Source organism: Rutilus rutilus (genome assembly GCF_951802725.1).
Source record: "Rutilus rutilus genome assembly, chromosome: 10".
NCBI lineage: Eukaryota > Metazoa > Chordata > Actinopteri > Cypriniformes > Leuciscidae > Rutilus > Rutilus rutilus.
In genome coordinates, this window is record NC_140215.1 from 31,814,423 (window position 1) to 31,826,788 (window position 12,366).

Genomic DNA, 12,366 nt, shown 5'->3' on the forward strand with positions numbered 1-12,366 from the left:
CACACAAGTGGCTCAGGTAGTGCAGCTCATCCAGAATGGCACATCAATGCGAGCTGTGGCAAGAAGGTTTGCTGTGTCTGTCAGCATAGTGTCCAGAGCATGGAGGCGCTACCAGGAGATAGGCCAGTACATCAGGAGACGTGGAGGAGGCCGTAGGAGGGCAACAACCCAGCAGCAGGACCGCTACCTCCGCCCTTTTGCAAGGAGGAGCAGGAGGAACACTGCCAGAGCCCTGCAAAATGACCTCCAGTAGGCCACAAATGTGCATGTGTCTGCTCAAACGGTCAGAAACAGACTCCATGAGGGTGGTATGAGGGCCCAACGTCCACAGGTGGGGGTTGTGCTTACAGCCCAATACCGTGCAGGACGTTTGGCATTTGCCAGAGAACACCAAGATTGGCAAATTCGCCACTGGCGCCCTGTGCTCTTCACAGATGAAAGCAGGCAGCAGAACGTTGTCAATCAGTGTTGCTTCCTAAGTGGACAGTTTGATTTCACAGAAGTGTGATTGACTTGGAGTTACATTGTGTTGTTTAAGTGTTCCCTTAATTTGTTTGAGCAGTGTATTTTACATATATTTACCAGTAATAACAGTAAATAATGCATAATTACAAGTAACAACACTAAACCCAGCCCTAACCCTAAACGTAGTCCATATTTCGAAGGGCAAAAACATGACCTTTAACTATTGGCTTTACTTCTTCAAGTCAGCTGTCACTTTAGTGCGAGGCCAGTAGCATATCGCATTAGATCTTAAGCCTGAGCAAACTCGATCACGTCGAGGTAGGCGGGCGTGGTTTCAGCAATAGGCTCCTCAGCTCCACCCACGTCCCGCCTCTTTGCCCATTTTCTGTTATCCGGGAGTGACGTGCGGTGACGCGCTGCCAAGATGGCGACGGCCGGCTCCGCCCACTTTAGGCTTCAAAAACGCTCTTCAGAAACCTACGGGTACGTCACGCACACTACGTCCATATTTTTTTATAGTCTATGGTTTCATGATGCCTGATGTTAATCATGATATATGTTGTCAGCAGTTTTTCGCCACAGTATCTTTCTTGGCATCCACCTACTGTTACTTGTATGGCAAATTAATTTGTGACAAAATAGCATCCAATTTCTATGGCATTTCCCCCACTCAAATTTGCTTGTTTTTTTTTTAACAACAGTAGAACAACTCTGTTGTTCTTCAGCTGCAACACTCCCATATGTGCTAAGAACAATTCCTCTGAATTCACCACTGATGTTTGATGTTCACTCATTTCACAGAATGATTTCACTTGAGCCGCTGTTCTCATGATTAATTGTGCAGAAACGACTAGCAGGGGGATATTGATCATAAAATCTATTTGTACAGAGAATCAAGCTCAGACCTACTGTTCTTACAGAGCGTTGCATCTAAACTCACTGGGATTATAAATAGGGGCAAACTTTACTCCTGGATTTTCCAGAGGCCTCTAGCAGATATTTGGAATGCATTTTGAGTTAAAAATGACAAACTGTGGAAATTGTTTACACAAAAGTTAAACTTATTTAAAATGTTTAGTCTGTGTACTCACTAATGTTGGATTCGTGTTTATCACTTCCCCTTTATTGTTTACTTTTGGGATTGCAGTATTTCACTGTGTGCTAACCAGGGACAGTTTGTCTGTCCATACACAAAACTGCTGTGCTCGGCAACACAATTGCAGCTAATGTGAGATTTAATATACAGTTATGTGATGTAGGATTTGATTGTGGATAGAGCTACCAGAACAATAAATACCAATGCATTGTCAAAAAGTCAGAACGGAACACAGAATGGTCAAATATGTGCTTTTACTCCCTTAAAATTATACTATTGATGGAAAATCTGAATTATAGAGATGTGAAAAATTCCCTTAAATTGATTGGCAACAAATTACCACCAGATGCAACCTGATAACCAAACAAGCAGCAACAAAATGACATCTACCAAATTGCTGTCTGCTTAAAAAGATTTTAAATTCTGAGTAAAAAGAATATGAACAAACTGAAAATGGAATAAAATCCAAGCAATAGGAGGTAATTGTCAGGGTTATGTTTAGTTCTGTTTAATTTGATTGTGTTTTGGTTTAGAGTTGCCTTTTCTCGTTCCCAGTCATTATTAGTTTCCATAGTTCTTATTAGTTCCACACCTGTTCGTAGTTCTATTAATTACTCTGTTTGTATTTAAGCCCTTAGTTGTCTCTCTTCAGTGTTTGGTCTTGTTTATGTTAATGTGGTTGTGTGTTACTATGATTACTCCTACAGTCTCCTTTTGTTTGTTTGTTTGTTTGTTTTGGTTATTAATAAAGTGTTATTGTTGGATTCTCCTTATTTGTGCACTCATTACAACCACAGCGTTACAGAAGACCGAACCCCAGAAAGAATTAAAATGGACTTATCAGCAGTCTGCCTGCTCTGCTTGGAGCAGGAGCAACAAACCCTGAAGGACTACACAAGTGACTTTTTAAAGGGGTCATGACATGGTTTTTTCTTTTCTTTTATTGTGTTCCCTTAGGTGCAATTATAGTATTACTATAGTTTTTTGGACAAAAAACGTTTAAAATTGAGTGATTTATGACCTTTTCCCACCCTGTTTCTCATGCTCTGATTCAAACAGTCTGTTTTGGGGGTGTTTCCCCTTTAAGAGTTCAGTGTTAACACCCACTGTTATGATTGGATAACGTCAGTGCCTATGCATCAATTGTTAACGCCCCCTTTTCAAAACGTGCGGATTTTGCGGAGCTGCGTTTACCGTTACCATAGTAACGGGTGATGCGTGCGAGGCGATGGCGATTGCAATGATGTTTGAGTCGGAATCAGAGGAAATGAACCATCAACACAACTAAGAATGCATCAGCCCGTCCACAAAGTGTGAAACTATTTTGTCAGTTTAACAGCCTACATCTTTTAATAGCCTACGGGGCATGAACATGACGGTCATAAAACAATAAGTAGGCTAAACTAAGTAAAAACACGGTGATTATTCATAATGAATTAAACTGCAATTAACGTTTTAAAAAAGTTTTAAGTTTTAAATAGCCTACATTACTTACAGTTTGCGTCGTTGTTGAGCCCAGAATAGTCCACACGGCCTTATCTTGTACAAAAGTTTTCTGGCAAAGCCAGCATCAAACTGCGATTGTTCTCAACTGTCACTCATCCTTGAAATGTGGAGAACACACGCTTATTAACTCTGCCGTGACTGGGACGTCCGCAAAAAATAAACTGCATCCATTTTCCCCTGACGTCTATCTTTCAGCAGCGTATATTATTCAAACATGTTGTTTGTCCACAGCCAGGAACAGCACATCTGCGTGTCGTGACATCGCAATCTTCTTGTAAACAGACCCACTCGCTGCACGTCGACTGAACACATGTGAAGCGCGTGACAGATGCGATGATGAAATGAGGTGTAGTTATCTTGCGCTTGAAGCGTAGTTGTCTACGCTGGAGGCGGTCATATGCAAACGACTGCTACGTCACTTCGTACCGTGACGTCACTTCATACCATGGATCCAGAACGAGCTGTATTTAGAGCTTGATTAAATAAATGATTCGTTTATAATGGGGAGGACGTCTTAAGCTATGAAACTTGCAGGACGTTTTAATGGTACAAAGACCTCTTATATGCCAAAAGATCAAGGCAAATTTGGTTTCTCATGTCATGACCCCTTTAAGACAAAAAAAACACTCTAAAGTTCAACTAATTGTGATAGTTGATAGTTATAATTAATTAATTAATTAATTAATTAATTATTAATTAATGAATATAAATATTAATTATAATACATTTTAATTTAATTACAATTAACATGCAGTTAAGTGTCCAAAACATTACATTCAGTTCACAATTTCATATTTTTTTAGCATATTCTTTTAAAGTATACTATCTCCGTAATAAGTCCTCTTTTAAAAGTGTGCTAAAGTGAAATTCTATTCCACAAATGTTGTCTCAACCAAAAATCAATGCCCTGACCAAACACCACCCATATTTTCATGTACATTTGTCATGTACATTTATGACTTTACTTACTTGTCAAAAAGTCCTCATAAATGCTGAATCAATAATAAAAACAGCCAGATCTCTCATCACAGTGTTAGCTTTCCCATCACCTCCTTAATAATATATGATCATCAATATGTCGCCTCATCATCTACTGAGGTGTTTAATAGCACTATACGTTATTAATAATATATAATCTGCTTGTCTCAGTCAACACATTCCTTGTCTTTGTGCTGTTTATGTTTAAGCTCATTCATATTTCAGGGTGTTTGTCGTGTGGCAGATCTTCAGCGAAACAGCTTGGCAGTGGAGGTGTCATACTTGAGCCATGAGGGACGAGAACAGTTGATGACTTTAAAGATTAAGGTTGCTCTCCTGAGAGTCTGAGCTACGACAGCCATACAGAAAAGTGTGTGCAAGTGTGTGTGTCCAGGAAATACTTGACTGCATTGCCATGGAAACCTGACAGCTGTACCACAGGTGGTTCACACATGAAACAGCAAGGATTCAGCTGTCTGTAACAAGACTGTATTATCCTGCAAAAACTGAAATAGTCCTGCATGACTGGAAACATTTGGTCTTTAGTACTTTCTGGCAGGCCATTTAGCTTTCTAGGTGGTTTTTACTGGCCCGAGTCAAAAGAGCCCACCCAAAGTCTCCCATGATATACTGGTGCAAAGTGTAAAAAATTTAATAAAAATATAAATAAATAAAGTGGAACTGGATTGTATTGTTATATTATTTGGAATTTTGTCAACTGAATTTAGATTTTTTGGAAAGACGTTTCATCGGCTGAACAATCAGAATTTTGTTACACAACAGTATAATCCACTGAACGTACTGTAATTATATCCCTAACACCCTTGTTTTCATTCCTGTAAAAAATTAAAGATGGCACTACCCTGACTAAGGTCTATATCAAAAAGTAAATTAATGCTTCTGTCTAGGGTCCCTCCATCAATTTAAAGGAGAACTCCGGTCAATTTTAACATTGAGCTCATTTTTTTGTACATTTGGAGTGCTGTCAGTACAGAGAACAACGACAAAAATCGGTGTTGCCTACAGAAGCGGTGTTATCCTCGTTTTAAAATTTGCACCCTGTTGACTTCAATGGGGCAAGTTTTAAACCTGCTTTTAGCCTCTTAACATCCTTGATGTGTCATTACAAGTGCACAGGTCATGTGAGTGATTCTTTCTGAGTGAACGCAGGTGAATCTGACTGCAGTAGATGTGAAAGAAATATATAAAAAATGATGTTTATTCAGCCAGCGCACATACCTGTATTTACATCCTGTTTTCGGTCGAAGTCCACAGTAATCGATTGTCGAGTTCACGCGCATAGGTTTAGTACCTATGATCACGCGCGCGAACTCGACAATCGACTACTGTGGACTTCGACCGAAAACAGGATGTAAATACAGGTATGTGCGCTGGCTGAATAAACATCATTTTTTATATATTTCTTTCACATCTACTGCAGTCAGATTCACCTGCGTTCACTCAGAAGGAATCACTCACATGACCTGTGCACTTGTAATGACACATCAAGGATGTTAAGAGGCTAAAAGCAGGTTTAAACATTGCCCCATTGAAGTCAACAGGGTGCAAATTTTAAAACGAGGATAACACGGTGTAGGCAACACCGATTTCTGTCGTTGTTCTCTGTACTGACAGCACTCCAAATGTACAAAAAAATGAGCTCAATGTTAAAATTGACCGGAGTTCTCCTTTAAAGGGGACCATTTACAAGATGTAATATAAGTCTCAGGTGTCCCCAGAATTTGTCTGTGAAGTTTCAGGTCAAAATACCCCACATTTATTATGCCACTTTGTAAAATGCTCATTTTGGAGTGGAAGGAAAAACACGCTGTTTTTGGGCTGTTACGCCCCGTCTAGGGTAAAGGACTTAACATGAAAAAAAACAACAACAACAACAGTGCGGTTATAGAAAAGTGTATGAAACAGTATTTATTGAGTAAATTAACAGATTTATGTTACCATGGGATTTTACCTCAGGAGCCGACAAGGCCAAACTAACAAACAAAAACAACTAATTTGGAATATACCTCTTCCTGCCCTAATCCATAAAAGAAAAGAAAAGAAAAATACAATTACTTCCCTAACTCCCTAATCCAAAACAGGCACAGAAATACTGTATATCAAATTAAAAAGGTGGCATCGGTCTCCCTACCTCCCAAATTACTATGTACAATATATACAATTATAAGTTCTAGCAGAAAAATGTAAGGGGATAATCCGTTCTCAAAGTCGTTAAACAGGCGTTGGTCCAAACACTCAAATGAACAATCCAAAGACAAACACTCTCAAATCTTTACACTCTAGCAGCAGATAACAAAGTCAGGCAAGCAAACAGCAAGTGAGCACAAAAGGGCTAATGAAGCAACAACAAAGGAGGCATTTATACATGTCCAGGAGTCAGCTGATCAATCAGGGCGTGGCACCAATCAGACTGCAGGAACCAATCCGGTCTTCTTCCTGGATAAAACCAAACACCTCCCACAACAGCATAAAAACACAGACAGACCAAAAGGGACGTAACATGGGCATATATCTTTAAATGCAAATGAGCTGCTGCTCCCAACCCTGCTTTCCAGAAGAGGGCGGAGTCTTTACAGCGCTTGCCTCAGACACTCTGCTAAAAACTAAAACATCTGTTTGGTTTTGTTTATCATCTCTATCTGCTCACATGACATTGCAGTTCATCATCATGAAAGTTTATCTGCATGCATTTTAAAGCCATGATATCAGTATAAACTTCTGATATATCTGTCAGACGACACGTACCGTGGGTATTAAACTAAGTTCTCTTTCACGTCTTATTGCACTTAAACTGTCAAATACTGTCTGTTATGTCAGTGAATCTAAACAGGAAGTAAATAAATCACGTGTATAATAGATAGTGTATTAAAGTGAAAGCAGCATAACATACAGTAACTACTGCTATATGTTGTTAATATTAATCAAACAAAAGACAAACAGAAAATCACTCACTGATCTTGATTGAATAATTTTAGTTTCTTTAATAAGAATACATTTCTTACTTGAATGCCATTTGCTGTCCACCAGACAATAATTGTAAGCATAATCAAAAGTAATACTGTTTTCTTGTAAAAGAAACAAAAGAAACAAAAACAAACAATTGCACAAATATAGAGAAACAAATGCATAAAAAAATAGAAAAGACTTCTTGTAAACAAGAAAAAAAGCTTGTAATTTAAAAAAAAAAGAAGTTTTCTTTCTGCTTTTTGTTGTTAGCATAGTACAAAGAAGACCTGTAATTGTGGGGGAAATGGGCTGGATTGGGATTAGGAATTGCCACAAAAATTCTGACTGAAATCGTCTAAATGTGCACCATGACTTAACGCTACTAAGCCAGGCTATTTTGTGGCTTTTTCCATGGATCAATGATTTTGCTCTAAATTCCTGATAATGAAACTTCAAGAGTGCAGATAACAGAGTTATCTTCACAGGAGTGCAAAGGTGTGAAGTTGAACTGGCCGCTTATGGTCTGCCTAAATCATATACAAACAGTTTGTCTGCTACCGTACCAGGTCATCTCAACATGCTGTTTATATGGTTTAACTGTCCCAATGTGACATAAAGGGATGAACATAATATATTACTATTATTTTATTATCTCATAGTTTCAAATGAGGTTAAACCTTATCTTCTGTCCACAGGCTGTGTAGGGAGGGTGTTGGCAAGAGAGATAACATTATCCAAGTCATTTTCTTTTTTGAGGTGAAACAGACAAAATTAAAGGGTATTTCGATAGTCCACTTTAGACATTCTACTGACTATAAGTAACTTGGCAGCTACAAGTCAACTTATTCTACTAACCCGAACCCTAACACCTAACCATAACCTAACAGTCTACTGACGGTCAGTCTACTAATACTCTAATGAGAGTTAGTTGACATGTAGTTGCAAAGTTACTTATAGTTTGTAGAGTGTCTAAAGTGAACTATCAAAATAAAGTGGAACCAATTAAAGAAATATTTTCTCTTAGTAAGAGATAAATTATGTTTTAAGTATGTAATGATGTTTTAAGTATCTCTCTCTGTCTAATTCTCTCTCTCATGTCACAGGATTTAAGTAGCATCTACATGTTTTTTTGTTTTTTATTATCTAAAAAAAAGAGAGCCTCTCTGTAGCATCTCTCTTTTCTGCTTAATCATGACTGACTGCTCCATCTATATTTTAGATTACATAAAATACTGTCCTTTCCCACTTGTGTAATGTGCTTGAATAATTTGTGTGATGTATGTTCCTTTTGCCGGATTGCAATGTACTAGTTATGGCTTTTGACAGTTGCTAATATTAATTTCATTGACACTCAACGGGACTTGAGCAACTTTATTCTTGCCCTGAAGAAATCTATTGTAAAAGTATAATCCTAAAATGGTGGTAGACCTTAGATGGTGTAGTTGGTGGCCTTGGTGGTGTATATAGTGATAGATGAATTTTTTATTTGTATCTACTAATTTATGCATTTGTTGGCACACGGCCACCCTCATACTGGCTAGCATGGCTATGATTAGAGAGACCATATTTCTACACCATTTGATTGTTGTCTGGTGTTAACATGATATTTCAATGAGAAATGTCTTTGAGTGAACATTGTGGCCATCCACAAAAACCTCTAATCTTAAACATTTTAGAACAATATATATTTTAAATAATCTTCACTGTCTTTTAAAATCCATACATTGCACACATTCAGTTTGTCTCTATGTTTAATTTATCAATTCAGTTCATCGGAAGTATAATATGCTAACATGGCATGCAGACATTCTTAATAAATAATATCCTCTAAACATTTATTTTGACTGACTTTGAAGTAAATGTTTTCCGTGGTCAGTTAAATTCAGGTCAAAACAGATAGCTATTTTTGCCTCTGGTTACTGTTTTAAATGGGACATGGTGTACTTTCAGAACTGGAGTGTTTGGTAATGAGTTTTCTCTTACCAGATGATAACGATGGTCTGTTTGACTTTTATCCACCACAGACACTGCCCTCCCTATGTTTTGATTTGTTGTCAGTCAAAATGGGTTTTTCTTTTAGGAACTGATGATTATATTTGAACTTTAACTCATATAACTATAGAGTTTTTATATTGTATAGAAAACATCAAAGATTGTAATATTTAATATAACAATGTTTTGAGTTTGTAGCTCTGTCAAGTTGATTCTTAATCCTCTGTTTTATCTTAAAATCAATTTTATAACCTATCATTCTCTCTTTCTACAGCGGGTGAACATATTCCTGATAGTAGTTCTGTATCAAAAACAATAAGAACTCGTTTTATCCGATTTCCTGAACATCCGCTACTAGCTTTAGTCAAATACCATCACTAACGTATTCCCGACTATCACTTGCTTAGTTTATACTCTTCTCACTCAGAAAATTACAGTTTATCTGTACTAAATACTTTGAGTGCAAGTGAGGACACATTCGAGCTGCACATGGTGCAGTAATTAGTACTTATTACTAGAGGAGCTGACCTGGCTGCAAGATCAGTAGAGTTCTGACGAAGAGAAGTCTTAGCATACTTGGCCCAGGCGAGATAGCGGTTCCTGCTATGTTGGTAGCTGTGGCAGTATGACCACAGGTAACATCCAATCTCTTGGATTTTCCTTCCTGTCTGTCCATTGGACTGTGGATGGTAGCCTGAGGAGAAACTCATGGAAACTCTCAGTAGCTGAAAAAAATACTTCCATACTCGGGATATAAACTGGGGTCCTTGCTTGGAGATGATGTCCTCAGGTAAGCCATAGTTACGAAATACATGCTGAAAGACTTCAGCAGTTTCCATGGCCGAGGTTAGACCCTTGAGGGAAATTAACCGACAGGCTTTTGTGAATTGACCAACTGTTATGATGCAGGTGAAGGAGTCAGATGGTGGGAGATTGGTGACGAAGACCACCCCGAGATGGGACCAAGGTCTTTGTGTTATGGGCAAGGTGAGTGGCTCATTTCTTTAGCTCTAAAATTGATAATGTACACAATCAAATCTCTGTTGCATCTGCTCCCACTGATTTACTACTCTGTCCAGCTGGGTTTACTGGTACTTCTCTCAGTAGTTTCCCCACATCTCGATTCTGAGGCTCTCAAAAGAGAGGTATCTAGCATGAAATATAACACCTGCTTGCTTGATCCAATTCCCACAAGCTTATTTAAATCTTGTTTCAATGTTTTGAGCCCTACTCTTCCTCTGTATTATAAATGACTCATTGCAGACTGGGGATGTTCCAGCAGCATTAAGGTTTTCTGCTGTAATTCCTGTGCCAAAAAAGAAAATGCTGCACTGGATTATTTTAATAATATTCGAGCAATCTCTAATCTTCCATTCTTGGCAAAAATACTTGAGCATGTTGTTGCCTCTCATTTGTGTAACCATCTTACAATTAATAATCTCTTTGAACCCCTTCAGTCAGATTTTCGTAAATTTCACAGTTCTACCAGAAAGACTCGGGAGATAAAATGATATAACAAGAGTAAATTTATTAATAGCTCAGCAAGCATAGTCTTTGGCGTAGGCCCCGTCCTTAGCAAGCAATGCGAGGGTAACGGAATCTGCAAATCCCGCCTGAAGATGAAGGCAGGGGCGCAGCCGACCCCCTGGAGGTAAAGGAAGGGACCATCCTGGTGGTGGTGGGGAGGATGCAGGGAAAGGACCATCTTGGAGGTGGTTGGGGAGGATGGAGGTAATTGGCGCCGTCAGTATCTGCGAACTCAGACGGATGTAAGTACCATTCTTTTATACTGAGAGTGTTAACACATGATTGGTTAGAAGTGAGTTAATTCATGATGCGCTGATTGAGTCTTCCTGGCAGAACTTAACGCTAAGCTTACATTTCTGAAACTCCTTTGGTCAAAAGTTACCTATGATTTGTTGATGGCTTCTGATTCTAAAGCAACTTCCATTCTCATCCTTCTTGATTTAAGAGCCCCTTTTGATACTGTTGATCATAGTCCATTACTCATCCTCCTTGAAAAATATGTTGGTGTGTCCAGGACAGCTTTATAGTGGTTTAAATCCTATTTCACTGAATGTTCTCAGCTCATTTCTATGGGTGGTTTCTGGTCTGAGATTAGCTCTGTTTTCACTGGTGTTCCCATGTCTCAGTCTTGGGCCCTTTGCTCTTTAATATTTATCTGTCACCACTTGGTCCACCATTTGTTGCGATCAATTAGCCTCCATTATCACTTTTATGCTGATGATACGCAGATTTATATACTCTCAATATCTGGTGAACACCCTGATGTTGGTTTTCTCTCTGGCTGTTTTCTGAGATAAGAACATGGATGAGTAATAATTTATTGTGTCTGAAGAGTGATAAAACTGAAGCTATGCTCATTGATGCTAGTCTTTCATTTGATTCTTTTGTTCAGAGTACAGGTAAATCATCCTTTCTTCACCTCAGAAATATAGCAAGATTGCGTCCTATGCTAAATTTCTCTGTAGCTAAAAAACTGATAAATTATTTTGACGTCTCTCGGATAGATTATTGTAATGCCCTTTTAGCTGGAGTTTCTACACCCACAATAAACAAACTGCAATATGTACAAAACTCGGCCACCAGAATCTTGACTGTGTCCAGGATATGCAATCATATTACTCCAGTTTTGGAGTCCTTACACTGGCTCCCAGTCAGGTTCCGAGTTGATTTTAAAATCATGATGCTGACATATTGTAACTGTCACCAGATGGAGTGCCCTTGAGAGCCACCAGAGGGCACTCCAACCCAGACAATCACCACACATCCACAGACTCCATTCCCCATAATCCTTTACAGCCTAATCAGCCATGATCACATTCACCTGTGTCTCATTATCTTGTTTACTCACCCTATATAAGGCTGGTTCTTTCTGTCATTCTCTGCGAAGTCTAGTTTAGTGTTTATACTGCATTTCTGAGCAATTACACTGTTTTCTATCCTGGTTCTTGATATCTGCCTGTGTCCTGGTTTTCCTGTTCCTGTCTCACCGTCTGGATTTGTTTGATTAATTGGGCTGCTTTACTGTGCTCTGACCTTTTGCCTGTCTTTTACTACGATTGTGGATTACCCTTTCAATAAAGCTGCATTTGGATCCTCAACCTTCTTGTCTCGGAGGAGTCCGTGACACATATATAGTAATGCATTACTTAGTTCCACATTATTTATCTGAATTGCAAAAATGTTTCTATACCCCAAATCGTAGACTGCGCTCTTAACTTGTTGGTTGTTCCTCAAACACGCTTAAGATCTATGGGTGGCAGGGCTTTCTCTTCATATGCTCCTGCCCTTAGGAATTCTCTGCCTCTTGAACTTACGGAAGCTCAGACCTATGACAT